Source organism: Lygodium microphyllum, chromosome 26 (genome assembly GCF_053477565.2).
Source record: "Lygodium microphyllum isolate KBCC chromosome 26, Lygodium_microphyllum_v1.1.10, whole genome shotgun sequence".
Lineage (NCBI taxonomy): Eukaryota > Viridiplantae > Streptophyta > Polypodiopsida > Schizaeales > Lygodiaceae > Lygodium > Lygodium microphyllum.
In genome coordinates this window covers 62479895-62505070 of record NC_141160.1, presented here as the reverse complement: position 1 = coordinate 62505070, position 25176 = coordinate 62479895, and the positions used below count along the sequence as shown (strand labels likewise).

Genomic DNA, 25176 nt, shown 5'->3' with positions numbered 1-25176 from the left:
CAATGCATGTGCACTCAAAGAAGCAAGGAGTACATCACAATCACTATCATTCTCATGAGTGACTATATTTATCTCCTCTATCTTCACACTGCTTTTCTTTGCATGTTGGATATCATTTTTCTCAACCTTGTTGTCTTCAGTGTCTTTGCTTTTGCCATTCTCTTTCTTCAATCAAAAACTGTCCCATTTGTAGTTCCTTTCCTACCACAATGACAACACTCCAAATTTTTACCACGAGACTTGATACGTGCTTTATTTTCAGAACTGCACTTTTGCTGAAATCTGCCCCCCTAGTATGCAATACATTAGAAGACTTGATTACCGAATTATTTTGCCTATTGAGTTCTTCCACTAGCAAAGAACTCTCCACATCAAAATCTAACAACTGAGCATTTGAGTTACTCAAAGACATCCTGAAAGTATCCCAACTTTCAAGCAAAGTGCATAGCAAAAATGTAGCCTTGAACTCATCATCAATGTGGAACTCCAAAGCAATCAGCTGACTAAAAGTTAAGTTAAACTCATTTAAATGTACAAACATGGTTGTATCTTTCTTCGTGTGAAGGTCCATCAACTTTTTCAACCAATGTATTGACCTACCCGACAAAGCAACTAAAGCAAGCGGCTCAACTTAACAAGAAGAGCCTCAGATCTAGAAGAATATGTGAGACTTCTCCCAAAACTAGCTGGACATCACATCTCTACAATTAAGGTTCAGACTTAGCATAAAGGACTTAAGAGTTCATTTTACACAGGAAAGCCATATGGCATAGTAATGTTCCATTGTTCATTCAAGTTAATGAAAAGTTTTGTGCTAACTTCTTCTCTTGAAAGATACATGTGAAACTCTCTTCCATGCTTCACTTCCCCCCTTCAAACACACAAATGATACATAAACTCAACCAAATACGGCAAATCTCTTGGTCAAAAGAGATCAATGGAAATTTAGATTTAAACAAATCTAATCAGCCGCAATACAACCAAAAATGTCAATCCTCACGTGGCTTATTCTTCACAAAAGCATATGGACCCAAGAAAAAGCAAGGAGCATTGGAGTGAGGACAAGAATTTGTCCACCATGTGGCAAAGGGATAGAAACTCTGCCACATATATTCCTCATATGCTGAGATAACCAGAACATAATGAACTAGCTATATAAAGTTATCTTTCTCCTCCACCCTTACCTGTTCAGCTAGAAGGAGATTCTATTGGGAGAAGCCAACAGGATACCCTCATTAGTCTGGACCTATTTAAGGGGGGTGATTCTTTGGAACCTTTGTTGCAAAGGAATTCAACTATGTTGAAGGACAGTTTCAAAAGAAGTCGAGTCAATCTAACTCTTAACCTTATATCGTAGGTTCTCTGCCATGCTAGGCTGATAGCAAGGATGGAAGCAAAGACTGAGATTACTCGCTCATTGGTAAAGCTTAACAAGGAGCCAAAAGCAACCATCTTGAACCAAAAAGTCAATGAAATGGCCACAGTTCTTTCACACATGAAAAATGCGATATTTAGTGTATTGCCACCCAACACAATTGCTCAAGAGCTGGCGAGCTAGCTAGAGGAAAGAGAAAAGAAAAAAAAAAGTGCCATTGGAAATCAAGATGATAGTCTACCACGAAAGAAGTCAATAGCTTGAACGCATGATGTCGATTAGTCTTTTGTTTTCCAAGCAAGTAACTCACCCTCTAAGGACAGAACTTGATCACCACCTTGGATACTCCTCTACCACAAATACAAGATATAATAAATAAATAGAAGCCATATAGGATGTCTCCACTTGCCAAGCACGTTGTACTTCACATAAGGGCAGTGCCCCTATTTTGATGTGATATCCCCTCTTTTTACTATAATACAAATTATGCGCAATATTTCACTTCTTTAAAAATAACAATGAAGGTGCCAATTGAAGGAGAGGTCATTCAATTGTAGTCAAGGCACCATGCGAGTATGCAAACAAGACTAGCATGCCATTAAGCAACTCGACATCAATGGTTTAGCTTATCCATGTTGAATATCCTCATATTGATTCCACATTGTATCAGGTCCGGTATTTCAGTCTATTTAGTTATTTGTTGTTTCCTAGCTAGATGCTTCCTCTTAGATTATGGTTTCTTTACTCTACTTGAGAAACGTGATAGTTCCTTGAAATTTGAATGTATCTATATATCTCTCATAGGCTGATTTGGGCTTTTGTATACATTAATACAACCCTCTCTCTTTTTCTTTTCCCATAATCAACCCCCCTCTATTTTGTCGTAATAGTCAACCTCTCTCTCTCTCTCTCTCTCTCTCTCTCTCTCTCTCTCTCTCTCTCTCTCTCTTTCATTTTGCTAGAGTTCCATATTTCATTGTTGTCATTCACTCACTATCGCATGCTCAAATACCCAAAAATGGTTTCAATGCATTAAGGTACATACCTATGAAATGTTAAGATTACTATTGTTGCTTCTCTTAAAGAGAGTTGTTGTAGAAGAAGATTAAAAGCAAGAGAAGAGGCCTTTACTCCATCATGTTCCCAATAGGTAGTGGAGGTGTGTTTGCAAGGATGGACAACTACTGCAAATAGGCAACCATCCATTAATCAGTGAAAGGTCCACCCCTCTCCCTGATGTCGACCCAGCTATCTAACATGTAAACCCCACCATCTACTATAAGAAGGTGCAACAAATCTATACTCATGAAATTAATCTTGGATAAGAACACTCATCTCAAAGGAGAAGAAATTGTTGAAGGTGAAGGAGAAGGAGAAAATGAGAAGACTAGGACACCGTGATTCCCCACATGGGGGAAGAGATTACAAAGGATGATATTATCACTCCCTTTTTACAACAAGACTTCAAAACCCTAAGGCTCCATTCAGCAAACTTTCAAAACTTCTTGCTAGTGACCAAAATCAATGGCAGCAATCTGAAATCATTCAATTCAAATAGCAATCAGAGTCAGACCTCAACAGACCATCTTGAACACACTGCAGGACTCATTCTCTCCTTGCAACCTAGCAAGGCTTGCTTGAAGCTTCCAAGTGAACATATCTTGAAGACCTAGCAACCTTCCATGGCATAAATAACCTTGTTGAAGGGAGTGGCTTTCGACAACTATACTACCAACCGTAAGGCCTCTTCTAGCATATGCACATCAACCTTTCGCCAATATTGGAAGGCTCTCAGGATCCAGTTAAGGTGAAACTCAAGCATCTTCGGCCTAAATTTGGCTAGTTATATATTTTGTACTTCCACCTGATACAAGCCAAAGTCAACAAATTGTGAAGAAATGCTCTAAACGTAAAAAACACAAAACCAATCGTACGACGAAGCACAAACTGATAAACACAAAATACAATTAATGTTAGGGTAACTTAGAGACAATGAACACAATGAATAATGAATATACAATGCGCATGCAGCAAACACACTATGCAATGAATATTGAACCTCGAACTCTATCTCTAGAATCAAGGTAAAGGCAGCCTTTGTGTGTCGAACACCAGCAAATGCAACTAGGGAAGGCTAGATCTGATGCAAATGGCAACACAAGAGAGAGAAAGACTAAAAATGTAGATATCAGAGGTGAGAGAAAACTGGGCGACATCTAGAGATGGCCAACGCAACAGTCTAGAGGTGGGCAACAGTGTAGATGACCCTGTGGAGGAGAGAGATGATCAAATGCGGTCAGTCAGTGCAAGGCGACAGCACCTAGATGATGGTGGCAGCTCCGGAGACCCCTGATAATTGTAAACGCAGCTTGGATGCTAATGTCAGCAGCTCGAGATGGATGCCTGACAACAAACGCAAATCTAACAGTGATGGAGCAGCAAGCGATAGCTTGGATGTGGGTGATGGAGGCTCGAATCAAGCGCCATATAATAGCAACTGGGTGGGGGAAGCTCTAACCATGATGTCCTCTGCAAACTGGGTATGGGCAGCATAGACATGGCTCCTCAAACCTGCAAAAACGAGATTGAGGGAGAGTGGTGGGTTGTATGCCTATTTATAGAAAGTTTGGGACACCCAAATTAGGGTTTTACATGTGGGACACAGTAACTCTCTAGAATCGCGTTTCTTTTTAAAATAAGAAGACTTCTTCATTAATTAAGCGTGTTTTGGGTTTGTTTAAGTTAGGCTAATGCATTTTTATCTTAACACTCCCTCTCAAGCCCAAAACTAAGCCATGAGAAATTAGCCCTTGATGTTCAGTTTCTTTTAAGGTATCCCACCCCAAAGCAACCAGGGCATCGGCCAAAGGGTCCATGTTGCCTACCCATTGACCTACCAAGACTATAGAAGCGATGGTTATCTTACCAAGGGAGCCCAAGTGATTACCCCAAAGAGGCAAGGGTATCAGACCAAGCATACACGTCAGTTGTCCAAGGGCCTACCAAGTCCTACAAAGGTGAATAAAATCAACATTGGACTTTTTTTTATGAGGGCTTTGTTTTAATTTTAAGAGATTTAGTATTAAGTGATGGTTTCAAACAAGTGGTTCCATTGGGTCACTATGTCCCAAAGTACTGATGAAAAGAAGGATAGAGAGCCCCACTACCTTCGAAGCAAACAAAACAATCCCACACATTACTAGGGTAAGTGCCTAGGGATGCCTAAGAGGATGTGTGTGTGTGTGTGTGTGTGTGTGTGTGTGTGTGTGTGTGTGTGCCAATCATATGCAAAATATGTGGAAAGAACGGCACAATGGGTAAGCAAGCAAGACAAGCAAAGCTAGCATGCAAGCATAGGAAAAAAAATGCCTTTGGAGACTACCATATGCAATGACACGAGTATGGTGGTGTCAAGAAATGACTTAGCAACCAGAGAGACGGTATGGTTTACAGGGAGGAACACAGTGCATATAGCAAACAATGAGAAGAGAAATAAAGAGAATTTCACCTGAATGAATGAAATAATGAAGTGAATCTGATACGAGGGTACTATAGCACGAAGGATGTACTAGAGCAAGAAGACTCCCAAAGAAGCCTCTAAGTTTGCAAATGCAGGGATGATGAGGTGTTACCTAGAGCAAGGAGACTGCCGTCGAAGAGGAGCCTCTGAATCCACAACGCAGGGATGATGACTGGTGATAAAGGTGACCTCCTGAGAGTAGCCCAAACCAAAGACTAGATGCTATCAAGGATTTGTACATTGTTGTCAAATGATGGAGGTGGGTCAGAGCTGCAAATGCAAGGATGAAGAGCCTCTAATGATGGAAACGCCAATTGTGATGTGATGCCATATGGTGGAGTAGTCGCCAAATGTTGCAAACACAAAAACCAACAACTAAGCAAGATGATGCCTGATAATAGGGGAAGACGCCAGGTGGAGAAGAGTCCCCAAGGTAGCCAAACGCAAAGATGAACCATCGCCTAAAGGAGAAGAGCTGACACTTGGTAGGTGGATCTTGATGCCAGCAAGGGTGAGCACCAAACGCAAAGGAGAAAGGGCTCTGGAAGCTGTCGTCTATGTGTGGATGATAATGCCAACTAGATGGACTCCAAGTGCAAACCTAATGCAAGAATGCAAGGCGCCTGAAGATGGAGAGAGGAGAGAGGAGAGAGGAGATGAAAATCTCAGAAGAAGTGAGTATCATGAAGTTGCTGAGAATGAGAGATGTGCCATATATGTAGGTATGAACTGTCTTGAGTCTCGCCCACTGAAGTCTCTCGTACGGCGCTCCGACTCTCTCGAAAGACCCTAGAAAGCATTTTTTGGACTGGAAACTAAAATCAAAAAAGGAAATGAAGGAAAATCATACCAAATGATGTGGTTTCTCAACACTCCCTCTCATGCCTAAAAAGGAGCAAAAAAAAAAGTGATATAAAGAGAAGAAGAAGATCCACACTGTAATCCAAAAATGCCACCTAAAAGAAGACTTGTGAAGATAGTCACGAGACTAGATGAGCAATAGAACCTAAGACACAACCTCAAGAGAGAAGCCACTAGCTCCATTATACCATGCTAAAAGGAATACGAAGGCCTAGACACAAAGTCGCTACTAAAAATCCAAAGGTCCTAATCAAAGATAGATCCTCTAGAGATTGGATAGGTATAGAGAAAAGGACTGCTCAAAAGAAAGCCACTCCTCGAAAGTAAATAATAGTGGGTAAGGAACTTCAAGAATAGTAGGATTCCCCTCTGAAACTAGAGGAGTAGGAGCCCCTTTGAAGCCGAAGAAAAAGGAGATTCCCCCTCTGAGGGCAAAGGAAAAAGATCCCCCTCTCGAGCCCCCTTTGAGAGAGAGAGGGACCCCAACTCATGGATCATGGACTCTGAGGTGTCTAATAACAAAGGAAGTACTATTGGTTGTACCAAAGAGGGTATCTGGGGCTCGAAAGGAGCAAAAAGCAAAGAGCGCCCAGAGGTGTCTTCTCGAACCTAAGTAGAAGAGGGTGGGAAAGAAAAAGGTTCAACATGAGCCAAGGGTAGGGAACATTCGCAGGCTCAAAATGGAGTGGATTATGGAGGAGATGTGGACCGTGGGAGTCATCAAACCTGAAAATGGAAGGGGAAAATCTCCATGCAATGTGGTGGTCTCCAGGAGGACTTATTGCCTCATAGGTCAAAATGCATCTGTCGTCTTGTGAGGAGGACTTATTGCCTCATGAGGTCAAAATGCATCTGTCGTCTTGTGAGGACATAGTGCAATGCATCTTATTGGTTTGAGCATAGTAAGCTGAGAGCTGATGCAGAACAATATCTGTGGCCCAGAAAGGAGAGGTAGCACAAGGAATGCCTAGTGAAAGATGCATATACTTCAGTGGGGTAGGGAGCAAAGATCAATGGTAACAATCGTCGGTAGTGAGACTGTTCTTGCCGCAGTAGGAGCACCTAGGAAATAGGCAATCTAACAGTGGAGTATCATGATACCGTAGGGCCAACCTATAAAAAAAAGGATGGAAGGGAGAAGAAAGATATCTCCCAGGGACACAACAACAGTAGAGTAATAATCAGATGTTGATGTCAATCTTGCAACCTGTGTCTTTGCCTTCACTGATGCAGAGGATCTTCATAGCTCACTGGCTCTAATACCATATCAAGAAATGACTGAGCAATCAGAGAGACAATAGGATTTGCAAAAAGGAACAAAAAGTGTGTACGGCAAACACTGAGAAGAGAAAAAAGGGCTATCAAATGAATGAATAAAATGATGAAGTGAATTTGATACAAGGATGTCATAGCACGAAGAATGTCTTGGAGTAGGGAGATTGCCGAAGAAGTCTTTAAGTCTGCAAACAAGGGGATGATGAGGTGTTGCCTAGAGCTAGGAGACTGTTGTCGAAGAGAAGCCTCTGAATCAGCAATGAAAGGATGATGACTCGTGATGAGGGTGACCTCTCGGATAGCCCAAACACAAAGGCTCGATGCTACCAAGGACTGGTAAACTATCACCAGAATGACGGAGGGGATGAAGAGCCTCTGACCATGGAAACGCCCTCTATGATGTGACGCCAGATAGTGGAGCACTTGCAAGATGCTGCAAACGCAAACTCCAGCAGCTAAGAAAGATGATCCTTAATGATGGAGGAAGGCACTAAGTGAAGGAGAGCCTCCAATGCAACCAAACATAGGGATAAACTGTTGCCTGAAGGTGAAGAGCTGGCACTTGGCAAGTGGATGCTGATGCCAATAAGGGTGAGCACCAAATCCAAAGGAGAAAGAGCTCTCGAAGTTGTCACCTGTGTGTGGATGGTGATACAAACTGGATGGACTCCAAATGCAAACCTTATGCAATAATGCAAGGCACTCGAAGAAGATAAAGGAGAGAGGAGAGAAAAGAGACGAAAGTCTCAAAAGAAGTAAGTGTGGTGAAGTTGCTGAGAATGGGGGATGTGCCGTATATGTGAGCACCAACTATCTCAACTCTTACCCACTGAAGTCTCTCGTACGGCGGTCCAACTCTCTCGAAGATGCTAGAAAGCCTTTTTGAGACTAAAAACTGAAACCAAAAAAGGCAAAGAAAAAGAAAAACTGTACCAAATGATATGATTTCTCAATAGGTGGATCCGGAGTCAACCACTCCAAGGGTGACCAAAAAGGGATAAATGCGCACAGATGCATATTTACATGAATAGAATGCCAATACATGGGGTAATCCAAAGGAAGATGCAAGTATTCATGCTCATGTATAAAGCGATACAACGGTGCCACTTGGATAAGTGGCCTCACACGGAAATTATTCACTTACCCAAGTGCCCTTTTACAATCATGACATCCTAGCAATGTAGAAGAAGTTACAAATATCCATAATATACAATACAAACATGTGGATCCGAAGTCGACCACTCCAAGGGTGACCAAAAAGGGATAAATGCACACAGATGCATGTTTACATGAACAAAATGTCAATACATGGAGTAATACAAAGGAAGATGCAAGTATTCATGCTCATGCATAAAGCAATCCAACGGTGCCACTTGAATAGTGCCTTCGTAGGGGAATTGTTCACTTACCCAAGCGCCCTTTCACAATCATGTCATCCTAGTAGTGCGCATGAAGTTACAAATATCCATAATATACAATATAAAATATAAGCATCATCATTGTCACTATCAAGAGAAGAAAACCACCCCCTCTCAAGCTACAAGAAGTAAAAAGGAAGCACCCTAGCACCCTCTCCCAGTCAATCTAAAGAAGTAGAGGAGGGTATACCCAAGCCAATCTGCAGTAGAAGATACTGAAGAACTAGCTAGTTGACTACCTTGGTCAAAATATCTGCAAAATTGTCACTAGAAGGCACAAACTCTAGGCAAATAGTGCCGACGTGCAGCTTTTATCCGATGACCTGGCTACTTTGGGGTGGGATGCCTTCGGGTAAATATTGCAGGTCTTCCCTTTTAGTCTCAGTTTTAGGCCTGAGAGGGGGTGTTGAGCCAAAACACACTTTACAACTTATTAGCATTTTTAAACAGCCCCAAAACATGCTTTCAATGGTCTCCCGAAATACTAATTTTTTAAGGCACCCTTCAACATCTATAAATAGACAAGCTCTCCACCATTCAATCTTATCCTTTTGTGCACGTTTCTCACTCTACCATGCAGATTTCAACCATTAGCAACCTACCATCTACTGTCCAGCCATCACCAACTATACTCCATCACTATCTAGCCCTAGATAGCCTGTTTTCAAGCGTCACCTTGTTGTTTGGAGGTGTCCTTCTATTGCATCATCATAGCACCTAATCAACCTGCATTTTCAGCATCTGCGGCTAGACAATAGGCTGTTGTCATCTCTCCCACCAAGCTACAGTACTTGCGTTTTTGTTGTCAAACAGATCATCTACATCAACAAACACCTCTCCAGTTGTCATCTCAGTTCCCTAACACTCTGGTGATCAGTGTTTGTGTTTCCTGTACTCAAACACTTCGACTAGTTGTCACAACACTTGGAATCTGTCTCCGATGGACGTCACTCTCCGATACCACATTGCTCTGCCCTTAAGCATTCTATACACTCTTACATTCATTTATAGCATTCATTCACTTCAAAGTTTATTCTCTCTTTGTTTGTCTATGTGTTTGAGTTTTGAGTTTTTGTGTTTTGCATTTAGCGTTTGAGATTTGCATTCAGTCTTGGTCGTACATGCTATGTTTCCTCAGTGCAAACCCTAGCATATCTTCACACAGAGAAGTGTTAACAGCCTCGGTCCAAAGGCACTTAGGGAGCTCTGCTGCGAACAGCATAGAGTGTGCCATATTCATGACTGTCCAGTTCCTACGCTCTACAACTTCATTCCATGCAAGGGAGATGGTAGCAGTGAGCTAGCATGCAATGCCCTGCTCCTGTAGAAACTCAGAAAACTCATGGGAGATAAACTCGCCACCAGAATCACTCCTCATAGTATCCACACAATGAGCAATTTGGTTATGGACCAGCAATACCCAAGCATTGAAATAAGTGAAGGCATCAACTTATGCTTTAGAAAGTATACCCACATGTATCTAGAGAAATCATCCACTATCAAAAAGAAATACAGCACCCTATTCAAGACAACAATGGATGTGGAACCGCAAAGATTTACACGAATGAGCCTAAGGGGTTCAACAACACGATTGATAGACTACTAAGGAAAGGGTGTACAATGCTACTTACCTAGCTAACATGCTTTATAGACCTCCAGAGATAGCTTTAGGCACGAAAAGCCCTCAATCATCCCCTGACGTAACAACTCATAAAGATAGTCATAGACAAGATGTCCTAAGTGTTGGGATAAAGGCCCTTTATTCACCTCCGTGTATTGTACACGTGTATTATTTAGTTGTACATGTGAATGCACCCTTACCTACCTTAAGTATAAATACATTTTATTCTTTGTGTATCAACACATTGTTGATACACCCAAAATCGTATCATACTCTCTGTCGCTCTCTCTCTCTCTCTCTCTCTCTCTCTCTCTCTCTCTCTCTCTCTCTCTCTCTCCTCCAGTTGCTGCATACTATCAACAACTGGTATCAGAGCCTACGGTACAAGACCAACACGTTGTATAGGTACTCGTGACTGGCTGCAGGTGACAAAGAAACCAGCACGATAGTCCATAAGTGATCTGGCGACAGGTGTACAGGCGGCTAGAGTTCGTGGCGTGACAACTCGAATTCGTGTCCATGGGAAGCGGACAGATGACGCACGCAACAGGGACCAGAGGGGAGTCGAGGCGACCAACAACAAGATGACGCCTTGACCAACAGCAAGGCGACACCAGCGGTCGACGCGGATAGGACCACGTTGCTGACCAGGCGCACCCGACAGACAAGTCCTTAGTCGTGATGACGGGTCAACGGAACCCTCCCCCCTCCCCCGTCATTTTTTTCAAAATTTCCTTTAATCACACTTACCTCCTTTTCTTTAACGGGGTTCATGCGTGGAAGCACAGGTTCTAGATCTGTGCAAATCTGGCCCAAAAATTTGGGGCTTTTCCCAAATTTGATCTCGTTTGTGCTTGGCAGTTACATTCGTGTCAGAAATTGCAAACATTGTGCGTGTTGACCTCAATTAAATTGGGGATTTTGCCAAATTTGTCAAAATTTCGCTCATTCAAGTAAAATTTCCTGACATTGGACCTGGAAAAATTGAGGCTTTTCATGTTTTGCCGAAGTTTTGCTCAGCTAGGTCAAATTGGTTGACATTTATGCATTGTTGGACCTAGAATTTTCGGGATTTTGTGCAAAATTTGATAATATTTACATGTGTGGTGGCTGGTTTATGTAAAAAAAGTAGAGATTCATTTCTGTTTGGGCAAGAACAGCAATGTATTTGCTGGTTCAGCTTGTGCTCTTGCAGTTTAGTCCATTAATTCTTGTGTTCGTAATAAAAATGGCTGCAACTTCTTCCAGTTCTAACATTAAGAGTTTGATGGAAATCAAACGGTTTGATGGTCAGGGCTTTGACCTATGGAAAGACCGTATGCAGGGCATATTGTTCTTAAATGATTGTGAGGATGCCTTGAGGAAGATAAACCCGCACAAATGTCTGATGCAGATTGGGCCAGAGTCAACAAAAAGGTTGTGGCTTATATAAAGATGGGTGTAACTAATGACATTTTGATGGACATTAAGGGCTTAGATACTAGCTGTGCAATATGGGAGAAGTTGAAAACTACTTATGAGATCACCACACCTATTAATTAGGTGCATTTAATGCGCAAGTTGGTGAATATGCGACTGGATGAGTCCAAGCTTGCAGCTGAGCACTTGAATGTATTTATTGGCGTTTTAAATCGGCTCAAGGATGCCAATTTGGATTTTGATGATAAGTTGAGGGCGATCTTTATGATCATGACACTGCCTGATTCTTGGGAGACCTTGGTGGTTTCTCTCAGTAATAACCCCAATCTCTCGTATGATGGTGTGAGGGGTTCAATCTTGAATGAAGAAATTAGATGTAAGTCTAATGGAGAAGGCAACAACTCAACTTGTAAAGTTAAAGGCAAGGCTGAAAAGAAAAATGCAAATACTGGACAAAGAAGTAAAAGTAAGAGCAAAGGAAAGGAAAAGAGTGATATTACTTACTATCAGTGTAGTCGCAAGGGCCACAAGAAGCCTAATTGCAGGTACTACAAGAAGGAACAAGAGAGAAAGAAAAATGTAGGAGACAAAAAGAAGAAAGAGGATAAGACAAATGTATCTGAGGCAGCCAAAGGCAAGGAAAAGGCCAATGTGGCCTCCAGTGTAGTCATACAGGAGCTCTCGGATACAGAGACTAATGTATTATGTGCAGTTGATTATGATGCCCTTGTATGTCACATGCAAGATATGCAAGTTACCAAGGCTGATATAATTGATGCACTTTTTTCAATTGATGATGGTGTCACTCACACTTGGATTGTAGACTATGGTGCCTCTTTCCATGAAACTCCTTGCTTGGAGTGTTTTGCTATGTTCAATGCAGGTAGTTATGGAAAAGTATACCTTAGAAATAACCATGCTTGCAGCATTGATGGGATTGGCACTGTACACTTGTCTTTAGATAATGGGCAAGAGCTTGTGTTGAAAGATGTCAGCATCAAGAAGAGTTTACTATCTGTTGGTCAGCTTGACTTGCATGGTTACACTACGCTATTTGGTGGTGGTTTGTGGAAATTGAAAAGGGTTCCATGCTGATTGCAAAAGGAACCCTTTTGCAAGAGCTTGTGTTGAAAGATGTCAGCATCAAGAAGAGTTTACTATATGTTGGTCAGCTTGACTTGCATGGTTACACTACACTGTTTGGTGGTGGTTTGTGGAAATTGAAAAGGGTTCCATGCTGATTGCAAAAGGAACCAAGAAGGGCACTTTGTATTGTTTGCACTGTAAAGCTTTGAATGGCAAGTTTCTTGCACTTGCTGAAATTGGTTGTCATTTGGAGTTGTGGCATAAGAGATTAGGCCATATGAGCCGAAAAGGACTTGATGTCCTTACCTCTTTCAAGAGGGTTGATGGAAAAGACTCTAAAGTTGATTTTTGTAATGACTGTCTATTTGGAAAGCAAATGAAAAATTCATTTTACTCTGGTGTCTCTCATAAGTCTAATGTCTTCGACTTAGTGCATTCTGATGTATGTAGTATGCCCGTGAAATCGTTGGGTGGTGCTGCATATTTTCTCTCTTTTATTGATGATTGTTCCACGAAGATTTGGGTTTATCTATTGAAAAAGAAAAGTGAAGTGTTTGCTGTTTTTAAAACTTTTCATGCATTTGTGACCACTTAGACATGTAAAAATCTGAAATGCTTGAGAACTGATAATGGGGGTGAGTTCACATCTACTAAGTTTTAGTCCTTTTGTGACTTGCATGGAATTAAGAGGGAGCTTACAGCTCCTTACAGCCCTTCTTCAAATGGGGTCACTAAAAGATATAATAGGACTTCATGTGAAAGAGTGCAGTGTATGCTGTCCACTGCTAATCTCCCTCATGAATTTTGGGGAGAGGCACTTAAAACCACGGTTCACATTTGCAACCGCTCTCCAAACACGTCCTTAAATAATGGCATCCCTGAGGAGGTTTGGTCTCGTAAATCGGCCTCATATGACCATTTACGGATATTCGATTGTGATGCTTTTGTGCATGTTAGAGATGAGCTAAGGAACAAACTTGACCCGAAATCCACCAAAGGCATTTTCATGGGCTATGGTGATGAGGGTGAATTCTATAGTGTGGTTACCACAGTCTAAGAAAATTGTTCACAGCCGTAATGTTGTGTTTAATGAGGCAAAGTTACTAAAAAGTACCTTAGCCTCTGATGAAGACATGAAAAAGGTCAAATTTCAGAATTTGCAGCCACCTATTACTTCAAATGATGAGCCTCATGATGCTGTACCACAAGCTAAAACTGATGATCAGCCGGTTATTTTTGAGCCAGATGATGATGGACAGCAAATAGAAGCACAAAGAGGTCATGGACAGCAAGATAGACTTGCTGATTATGAAAATGCAGGTGCTGGTAATGAAAATGAAAGTGTTGTACAGCATGAACAGCATGCTGAAAATGGCTTACAACAGCCAATAAATGCTGAAAATAACATACCGCCAGATGTAGACCCAATTCCTAAAAATGTAGATCATTGGGTACGCAGGTCTACACGCTTAAGAAGGCAGCCACATAGGTATGACCCCTCTTTGTACTATGTGATGCTTATAGATGAGGGTGAGCCCCTTACATATAAAGAGGCCAAGTCATGCAAATTCAGCAATAAGTGGGAGCTAGCTATGCAGGAAGAGATTAAATCTCTGTATGCTAATGATGCTTGGGATCTTGTGTCATTGCCCAAAGGAAAAAAACCTCTTCCAAACAAATGGGTTTACAAAGTAAAGATAGTTGATGGGAAACCCAAGTACAAGGCAAGACTGGTTGCCAAAGGGTATGCACAGAAGGAAGGGATTGACTTCCAAGAGGTCTTCTCACCAGATGACCACTCTACATGTACTTTTTGCTCTCACTGCTATATTGGACTTAGAACTGTACCAAATGGATGTGAAAACAACTTTTCTGCATGGTGACATTGATGAGGAAATCTACATGAAACAGCCCTGAGGGCTTTGTAGTTCCTAGAAAAGAGCAGTTGGTGTGTAAACTAAAACGTAGTTTGTATGGGCTGAAGCAAGTACCACTTAATGTCTGTCAAGATGTCATCAGTGACACCCATCTTAATGTAAGCCACAGCTTTTTTGTTTACTCTGGCCCAATCTGCATCAAACATTTGTGCGGGTTTATCTTCTTGCAAATCATCCTCACAATCCTTTAGAAACAATATGCCCTACATACAGTATTTGCAAAGGTCAAAGCCATGACCATCAAACGGTTTGATTTCCATCAAACAGTTTGATTTCCATCAAACTCTTGATGTCTGAACTGGAAGAAGTTGCAGCCATTGTATCACAAACACAAGAGTAAATGCCCTGGACTGTAAAAGCACAAGCTAAACTAGCAAGCACACTGTTGTTCTTCCTCAAACAGTAATAAACCTCTGTTGTTTGTACATAAACCAGCCAACACGGGCAAAAATGTAGAAATTTACCAAATTCTGCACAAAGCCCCAAATTTCCAAGTCCAAAAGTGCATAAATGTCAGCCAATCTGACCCAACTGAGCAAAATTTTACCAATACATGAAAAGCCCCAATTTTTTGAGATCCAATGTCGAGAAATTTTACTCAAAAGAGTGAAATTCTGACAAATTTGGCAAAATCCCCAATTTGATTGAGGTCACCACGCACAATGTTTGCAATTTCTGACCTGAATGCCACTGCCAGGCATAGACAGGGTTAAATCCGATAAAAGCCCCAAATTCTCGGGCTCAAATTTGCACAAGTCTGAGATTTGTGCCTCCAGTGCACGAACCCCCGTTAAAGGAAAAGAATTCAAAAGAGATTTGAGAGAAAAATAAAGTCTTTGATTTAAAAAAATGGCAGAATGATGCGGCAGGGGGGAAGGGGAGGGAGGGGGGATCCGTTGACCTGTCAGGCGGGTCGCGTGGCGCCGCCTGCCTGTTACGTGGCGCCCAACTGCAGGCACGCCTAACCTGTCATGTGGCGCATACTGCAGCCCACTCTATCCGCCGGTCTGCTGCCCTGTCGCCCGACTGCTACCCTATCGCCTGGCTGCTGCCCTATCGCCTGGTCACGCTCGACTGCAGCTTGCCTATTGCCTGTTGCCTGACACGCTGGTCACTAGGAACTCAAGTCGTCTGCTGGCTGTCAGCTTGTCAACTAGTCACAGCTTCCGCCTGGGCCTGCTCACTAGGACGTCAGCCCTGTCACGTGTCAATCGGCTGCACCTTGATCTCGGAAAGCACGCAGAACCTTAAGCTCTGATACCAATTGTTGGAGCTTAGCTGGGGATGTGCAGCAGTTCAAGGAGTGAAAGTGAGAGAGAGTGTGTGTAAAGTACGATTAGATTTGAGTGTACCAACAATGTGTTGGTACACAAAGAACAAAATGTATTTATACTTAGGGTATATAAGAGTGCATTCACATGTACAACTGAATAGTTTGTGTGCATTATACATGGAGGTCAAACGGACCTTTATCCCAACAGGAGACAACTTGCAGATGTGAATGGGACTCACATCCAATGTCTCTAAGGAGATAATGTGCACCTCTACTGACCAGTCAAACAAACCCTCTGGAGTTCAGTAGTTCGTTAACTGAGATAACTGACAAGTGGCAATGTGGGTCTAGCCTCGCCATTGCCCCTGCTGAGGATTGCCACCACCTTGCTTCTCCTGCTGGGGGTTACTCGACTGGAATGTAAAGGTCTAATTCTTGGATTTTGATTGTGTGTCTCTTGCCTTAGATCGACACTCCTTGTTATAATGGCCAACCTTTTGACAATATTGACAATACATATTCCTCTTAGGTGCATTCTGCCATCCAGGTTTAAGAGAAGATTGAGGGGTTCCTTGGGATTCACTAGCCCTGTTTTGATTTGGATTTTCATTTGAGTTTATTTGCCCTTGCCTTGTTGCCCCCTCTAAGAAGATGCAACTAGACACCGCTCTATCGAGGACGTATTATGAAATTGATCGAACAACCATATGTAACGCAACAACTGATACTCAAACTCATAAAATGTGGGCATCTAAGGCTATGAGATCCCATGCTGCACAAAATGGAAATGTCTTATTAGCAACTTGCTAAGAAATAGGGTAACTTGATCATCAAAGAACTTATGAGCCCTAGTGGTTGAGCACTCAACTAGGAGACACCAATACTCAACCAACTTGACTTTCAAGTCATCCTTGTCTATGGTTTTAAAGTTTTGAAGCTCATAAGCTAGATTGATGCAACGGGTCCTATCCCGAGCTGCATAGCGAACAATCAAGTGTGCCCGACGCTCAGATGCTAAGTCGAAATACTAAACATGAGAGTGTGACTCAGGCAATAAGCCCTACATAAGCTCGACAATAGTGGAGGCGTTACAAGCCTTTCATAAGCAGACAACCTTGTATGAAACAAGTGCGGGATCATATTGGGGTTCCAACCCCTACACTAAATCCCATGGGTTCTGAGAGTCTAAGATATGCCTCATCAAATTTGACCAAGTAGTGTAGTTTGACCCATTGAAACGAGTTTTGTCATTAAAAGCATGCTTGGCGGATGAGAAGCTAAAACCATGAGGTATTTGGAAATGGATAGATGGGATAAGATGAAGAATAAGATGGTGGCAGTAGTGGGGGTGGATAAGGAGGAGGAAGTAAAGGTGGATAGGCAGAAATAGGCTGTTGATCTCCAATGAGTGTCAATTGCTGCGACGATACCAAAACGAACATAGGTCCCCCACACTCAAGCCAAACTTCCTAATGATCAAATCCATGGGCAATCAATTTACTTTAATTGGGCCCCACAAGTCCAACCTGCATTTGATGCCCTTTTAACTCATACTATTCACCCATTTCTTCTCAAATAAACCTAAAGATTGGCCATCAATTAATGCAAGTGTAATTGGATAGAAAGCTTAAGGAAACATCACCTCTATGAGCATTCCTCTTTCTGTCTACATGCCCTAGAATATCCTTCCATGAATTGACAATAAGATTTCCCAAAGGGGATTGCTTTATGCTGATTTTGAAGGGTCGAACCATAAGTCTATCCCACCATCCAACTCCAAACCACAGCCATCCTTCACATTGGACCACGTGTCGATCTAGAATCTAAGCAGCTAAGCCCATGGCTGGCAACTCTATAAATCCTTGAGCCGCATGAATGCAAAGCAAAAAGCTTTGGCACTAGTGCTTGGGCCTTCTTCCCTTCTAGTGGCCTCATAGCGGCCAACTCCTCCTCCCTGGAAGGCTGTTCCTCTGACATACGAATGGCTTGAATCAAATCTTCCTCTTCCTTCTTGTATAGCTCTTCTACCTTTCCTTCTGCTTTCCTCCTCCTCTCCTCTTCAGACCTCCTCGACTCCGCTTGCACTCTCTACAACTCCATCTTTTCTTCCTTGGTCATTCTTTCCCTGGTTTCTTGCCACTGGCTTTGAGGAGTCTTCTTCTTGGGCCTCCTAGGCCCTCCTTGACTAGATAGTATCTCCGGTTCTCTGCCCTCAATCACTGTCCTTTCGCTCAATTGCTCTTGCTCCTGGGGTGGTGCTCTTTCACGTGTCTCCCCCACTTCCTCTTCACCTTCCGCCTCTTCCACAGCCTCTTGGATTATAACGATTAGCACCCCACCAAACCCTATAATCTCCTATGCTAAGCCAAAGTATTCAACTCTAAAATCTTGCACCCAAAGTTCTCGACTCTTCTTGCTTTTGCAAGAAAGTCTCGGTCTCCTACAAGAGGTTATGCATAGCCTCGTCATGAAGTACAACATGCAGAAAAGCAAGAAGATCACCCCTAAAGTGAGTAACAACCAGGACCACCTCCCTTCTCCGTTTAGCCTACTCCTTGCCATAAGGCTTGCATGCATTGATTGCAACATGGATTTTGGATCCCAAACCACTGTTGGGTATCCTGCAGCATCATCAACCATCTTCCACACCTACACCACTTTGTTGAGAAACCACTTCTTCAATTCACACCCTTCATTTAGGGTTTCACACTAACAGCCCCAAAAAGGGTTGGCATCCACATTTTTGCCACTTTTCTAATGGGCGCCCACACAATGGTGCACCACCCTAGACAACTTATGCCTATAAATAGGCAATCACTTCATTTATTCTTCACTCCTACCACTCTCTATTCAGTCTTCTTCTCCACCTTCTTTGGTCACCACCACCACTTCCCTTCTCTCATCAACCCCTTCCACTGCCCTCACACCAATTCATGAGGACATTGCCGTTTGTGGATCGCAGTTGCCTTCACCCTTCCTCTTCTGCTTCAAGCACACTGTTCCAACATCCAGCCTTGTGTTTGGAGCATCTTTCACCTAGCATCAACACCCTTCTCCTTCATGCTCCACCTTCACTTGCATTTTTCATTCTGGAGGCCTTCTCCTTGCCTAGCGTCATCATCTCCAACTTGGCGTCAACATCCTAGCCTCTAGTGATAGTCTTCATCACCAAGCATCAAATATTTCATCACTCATTTATTACAAGGGCTGCTAGGACCTACGTTTTTGCAGCCTAACTCCTCCATAACCTAGCGTCACTCGTTGTCACAGAAGCTACTAGGACTTGTGTTTTTGCAGCCTGGCTCATCCTCCATCATCTGGTGTCATCATTATCCACCTGGCATCAGTATCTAGGTTGCTCTCCCTGCATTTGATAGCTCTGACACTTTACGATTTGCATTTTCCTACCCAAGTCACTCCCCAACATCAGAGGACTATGGTTCGCTCCCTCGACAACTAGTCAAAGGACCACAGTCCGCTCCCTCAACAATTGTCTTTCACCTTCCAGTGATTACTTCAAGGCCCACTACCCGGAAGACTGCGTTTTTCTTCCTTCACTGTGCAGATTCCCACAGGTGTTGCCGCCTAATTCAGACAGGATAGTGTAGTTATCTTCTAAGCTTCAGCTCCACTGTATCATCTTTTCTTCTCATAGCATGATTCAGTGCATCATCTCCGTGTTCTTGTGTTTCTGAGATCCTCTTCTCTCTCACTATTTGTCGTACACACTTTGTGTTACTCCCCACAAACCCTACTATCTCTCTACACTATCACTTATTTTGACATGGTATCAAAGTATACCTGTTATTTTTGACACGGTATCAAAGCACAGGAGCTCAAAGAGCTAAAGACCCTGTTCATCAAAGAAGGCAACGACAGGTTGCGGGTTCAACATCATCTATATTGATTTTCCTCTTCATTTCCACTGCATCACCAAGAGATAGAGGTACCCTTATCTTTCTCTCCCACCCACCCTCCCTTTTACAGGTTGACACTCTGGTGCTATGACTTCTCCACAGGCGAATGGACAAACCACTAGGTGCTCCTCTTCTGGCATTAGTAGAGCCCCCACCGATACTCGCCGCCATGGATCTTTGCTCCCTACCCCGCCAAAGTATATGCATCTACCCCACAATACTCGTTGTGCCATCTCTCCCTTCTGAGCCATAGAGTTTATTTTGCACCGGCTTTCAAATTTTTATGCTCAAGGCAATAAAATGCATCCAATGTGTACTAAGCCCTTTCAAGCCACAAGAGGATCGATTGGTACCATGCCTCCTTGCGACCGTCGCAATGCACTACAGAGGTTGCTTCTACTTCTTCTAGGGTTTTAGAAATGTCACCTCGACAACCCGCAATTCTACAGTCCACTCCCCCGAGAGAGAGTGATCCCTTGACAGTCCGCTCCTTCAAGAGACAATGATTATTCAACACCTTCTATTACTTTGGTTCCGCAATCCGCCGCTCCACAAAGAGACAATGATTGTTTCCCACCCCTGGCTCAGCTTGAGTCTCTCTTTTTCCCACCCTCGACTACTCAGGTTCGAAAGGCCACCTCTGGGAGTTCTTCAATATCTTCAATACCCCAGATACCTTCTTCGACACGACCGATGGCACTTCCTTTGTCATCAGATGATTCAAAGTCCATGATTCATGAGTTTTTAGATTCTCTCTCTCTAGTAGAGAGGGCTTCAGAGGGGGTTGTACTCTCTTTGCCCTTAGAGGGGGTTTCTACTTGTTCAGCTTCAAAGAGGGCCCTTGCATCTCCACCCTCAAGGGGGACACCTCCTCATCATGAAGTTTGTCACCTACCCTTTACTCTTTTGGGATGGTTGTCCTCGAGCAGTTATTTCTCTATTGACACCCAAGATCTTCAGAGACCAACTAGATCAAGACCTTGGAGGTTCCAACCGCGACTTGGTGACGAGGCCTTCGAATTCCTTCCAGCATGGAGTTACAGAGCTAGTGGCTTCTCTCTTGAGGTGGAATCAAGTTCTACAGTTCATCCCATCTATTGTTCCTTACTACAAGTTACCTTCTAGGTGGAAATCTTGGATCTCCGAGATCCTCTTCTTCTTCCTTGTATCTCTCTTCGCTCTTCTTTCTTCATCCTTTTTGGGCCTGAGAGGGGGTGTTGAGAATTACTTCTTCAGTTCACACCCTTCATTTAGGGTTTCGCACTCACAGCCCCATAAAGGGTTGGTGTTCACATTTTGGCCACTTTTTCAATGGGCACCCACACAGTGGTACACCACCCTAGACAGTTTATGCCTATAAATAGTCTCTCTTCAGTCATTCTTCAACACCTTCTTCGGTCACCACCACCACTTTCCTTCTCTCACTAGCCCCTTCCACTGCCCTCACACCCCTTTAAGAGGGCATTGTGGTTCATGGCTCGTGGCTGCCTTCACCCTTCCTCTTCTGCTTCAGACACCCTCTTCTAGCATTAGGCCTTGCATTTGGAGCATCTTCCACCTAGCGTCATCATCCTCTACTTGGCATCAGCGCCCTTCTATTTTAGGCTCCACCTTCACCTATGTTTTTCATTCTAGAGGCCTTCGCCTTGCTTGGCGTCATCATCTCCATCTTGGCATCAACATCCTAGCCTCTAGCGACAATCTCCATCACCGAGTGTCATTGATTTCATCACTCGTCTATTAAAGAGCTGATGGGACCTGCGTTTTTACAGCCTAACTACTACTCCATCACCTGGCGTCACTCGTCTATCACAGAGGCTGGAGAGACCTGCGTTTTTGCAGCCCGACTTATCCTCCATCATCAGCGTCATCATTATCCATCTTGTGTCAATATCTGGGCTGGTCTCCCTACATTTGACAGCTCCAACACTTTGGGATTTGCATTTTACTACCCAAGTCACTCCCTCGCATCAAAGGACTGTGGTTTGCTCCCTTGGCAGCAGTTGGTGATTATCTTTCACATCTCCGATGGCATGAAAGGATTGCGGTCCGCTCCCTCAACAGCTGTCTTTCACCTTCCAATGATTACTTTGATAGCCCACTTCCCAAAGGACTACGTTTCGCTCCCTTCATTATGCAAATTCCAACAGGTGCTGCCACTTGATTCAAACAGGACAGTGCAGTTATCTTCTACATCTAAATCACATCAGTAACCCTGGGACAACCCTTCCAGCGCAGCATACATGTTCGTAAATGTCTATCTTTTCCTCACCATGGCAGTTTACCTGACACAATTTTTTATTTTCCTTTTCCATTTACCCCAGGTAGAGATGACGGTAGGATCTGTCCAGATGGCTTGTCACAAGGCAGCTTGTTGGAATCCTTGGGTTGTAGAGGAGAGTACCTACCTAGGCTTGCTAGCTTTAGCAAACTTCTCTCTTGAAGATCCTCTAGTTGCCTTACTATCTCCTATGATCGACACAAGCCCCTTTAGCTTGAAGCATGTTCTAGCTGCTTTTTCTGTGCAGGCTTACTGACTGCTCCTATTTCTGCTTTGACATCTTTGGTATTCCTTGACCAAATGGTCAGGCTTGTTACAAACATAGCAAGCATTTAGTAACAAGGAGAAGAATACCTCGCACAGTTCGAATCATTTGGCATCCTGGAGTTGAAAAATATCCAAGGGCTGAATGCACTTATTCCACAAAATGCATGCTTTCTGGTCACCTTGGGGAACCCAAGAAGGAAACCCATAGTGGGCACTTCAAAATCTATATATACAAACTTAATAAGTGAACATCTGCACACTTGATAAACATTGTGCACTAAGATCATTTCTTTATTATATAGGACTAGATGATAAATATATTTCCAAAAAATCCAATAGTGTTTCAATAACTAAAGACAACAACATTGATATGTATGCAGGTACATACCACTCTGGAATGTAGAGTTAGAGGATCAGGTTTTCCAAAGGAGAAAACTAAAAAACACAGCTAATATGCATAGCAAATATATTGAATGTGGGTGCTCCTTACCTACAATAAGCAACCATGTGTATTACTAGAGTAGCCTTCACAGAAGAAGTTACCTGCAACGAAAATTTCTCCAGGTTCCTCATGCGGCTACCATGCCCATGCCTACCCATCCCTACCTATGGATCAACCTTGCATACTCACCAGATGCTTGGTGGGTACTCCGGGGCCCATTCCCAAGTGCACTCCACCTCCCCATCCTACCCATATTACACTTTTCTCCATTATCCATCACCTAGCACTACCACTCTTGTTGCAACGACCAAAAATGCCTTCACGGATAAGACTCGTTTTAACATGTCGAATTTTACCACTTGGTCAAATTTCGTGCAACAAGTGCTTGAGTCTCAGGGTCTTTGGGATCTTGTCATTGGCCTAGAGCTTATGCTAGACCCTCGACTAGCTCACCTTGACTACATCCGTGGATGGAGAGCCCGCAATGCCACAACCAATGTTGAGCTGATGCAGGGATTGCTTCCTGAGTTTCACTCTCAATTACAGCCCTTCCCGCTCGTGTCAAAGCATTGAAGTCACCTTCTCGACTACTATGCAGCTAGAGATCGTACTCGGTGCATAATTCTCGACTTTGAGCTTCAAGAGTTCTCTATGAAGGAAGGGGATGATCTTAAAGTCAAGTTGGCTGAATATAGGCAATTACTCACTGAGTTCGCCACTACTAGCTCTCAAAAGTCAAAAGACGATCAAGTTACATTCTTCTTGAATAAGTTGCCTGAAAAATGTTAGAGTGCAGCGATGCGGAAGCGTGGGACCAAGACTGAGAGAGAGAGAACACAGAGAGAAGAGAGAGAAAGAGACAGTGGAAGATGAAGATCTGCTGTATAAAGTGTGCTATATACAAAGATATGCAGATATGTACACGGGCGCAGTGCGCGGGACTGCGTGTCTCCACCTCGACGATGCAACCTGCTGTTCACCTCGAAGTCCGCTGCAATCTGCATGATCTCCAACCTGAAATCTGCAAACAGAGATGTAATTTGCACGAATCTCCAGCCTGAAACCTGCGATCAGAGATGGGAGAGACTGCAGAACAACGGCTATAAATAGCCAGCATAAAATCGCCCAGAATATGCAGGTCGGCTGCATCAAATGCAGCCGACTATCCAGGTACAGGTCGGACTGCCACGTGGCAGTCCGACTGGTCAGTCCGACTGTCTGCCTGTACGGACAGGATCTGATCGCTAACACCCCCTCTCAGAGCCTGGGCGGGGCAGAAGCCTGAGGGATCTGGCATGTCTCCGAAGTAGAGCCTGGGGAAGCGCCTTCGTAAACAAATCTGCAAGATTGTCCTCCGTCTTGCAGTACTCCACAGCGATGGTCTCATCCAGAAGCTTCTCTCTGATGAAGTGGTACTGAATCTCTATGTGCTTCGTCCGGGCCTGGAAAACAGGATTCCATGCCAAGACAATGCAACTCTCATTGTCACATTGCAGCAAAGTAGGACAAGTCTGGGGGCAGCCAAGCTCCTCCAACAATCTCCGAAGCCACACAACCTCACATGTGGTGGAAGACGCGGCCCGATACTCTGCCTCAGTAGACGAAAGGGCTACCGTGGGCTGCTTCTTGCTACTCCATGAGATAACACCGGCACCCAAGGTAAAACAGTAACCTGTTGTAGACCGCCTGTGGTCCACATCACCAGCCCAATCCGAGTCGCTCCAACCTGCAAGTACAAGATCTGAACCACCTGTGCCTGCTGGATAATGAATCCCTAAGTCAAATGTCCCCCTCAAGTACCGAAGTATCCGCTGGGCAGCCTACCAATGCACCGTCTGAGGTTCACTCATGAACCCCGCCAAGAGACCAACAGCAAAACAAAGATCAACACGAGTGTTAAGGAGCCAAATCAATGATCCAATCAACTGACGATAGCGGGAAGCATCCGCCATGGGAGAAGCTGAATGTGAAGTGGCCTTCCAGTTCGGATCCATAAGAGTAGAAATGGTCCGACAATCCTCCATCGCAAAAGAAACCAAGAGCTCCTGTACATATCTCTGCTGATGAAAATCCCCCTCTGAGACTGATAAATCTCATGGCCCAAGAAGAAATGGAGTAGACCCAAATCCGTCATCTCGAACGTCTGATGTAAAGCTGCCTTCGTCTCTTTGACCTTCTGTGCATGATCACCTGTGACAATCAAATCATCAACATACAACACAAAAAGCACACAACCAGCCTCGAAAGTATGTACATAAAGCTGCGGATCGGCCTTGGAACGCCGATATCCCAACTGTGACTGAAGGAACGAATCAATCTTCTCGTTCCATGCACGCAAAGCCTGCTGGAGGCCATACAAGGCCTTCTTCAACCTGTAGACTTTCCCATCTGAAGATCCAAAGCCAGGAGGCTGCTCGACATAGATCTCCTCCTTCAAATCACCATTGAGGAAGGCCGACTTCACATCCAGCTGGTAGACAGGCC

General features: G+C 43.6%; 1 protein-coding gene across 1 annotated transcript in view; it reads right to left on the bottom strand.

The window, feature by feature from the left end:
* Positions 1-247: 247 nt before the first annotated feature.
* The window catches only part of LOC148013327 (pentatricopeptide repeat-containing protein At3g03580-like), a 49132-nt gene continuing 24203 nt past the window's right edge, over positions 248-25176 (bottom strand). Inside the window, exon 3 of the mRNA XM_087667870.1 lies at positions 248-290. The gene's annotated coding sequence lies outside the window, so the exon portion shown is untranslated. The remainder of the gene's footprint in view (positions 291-25176) is intronic.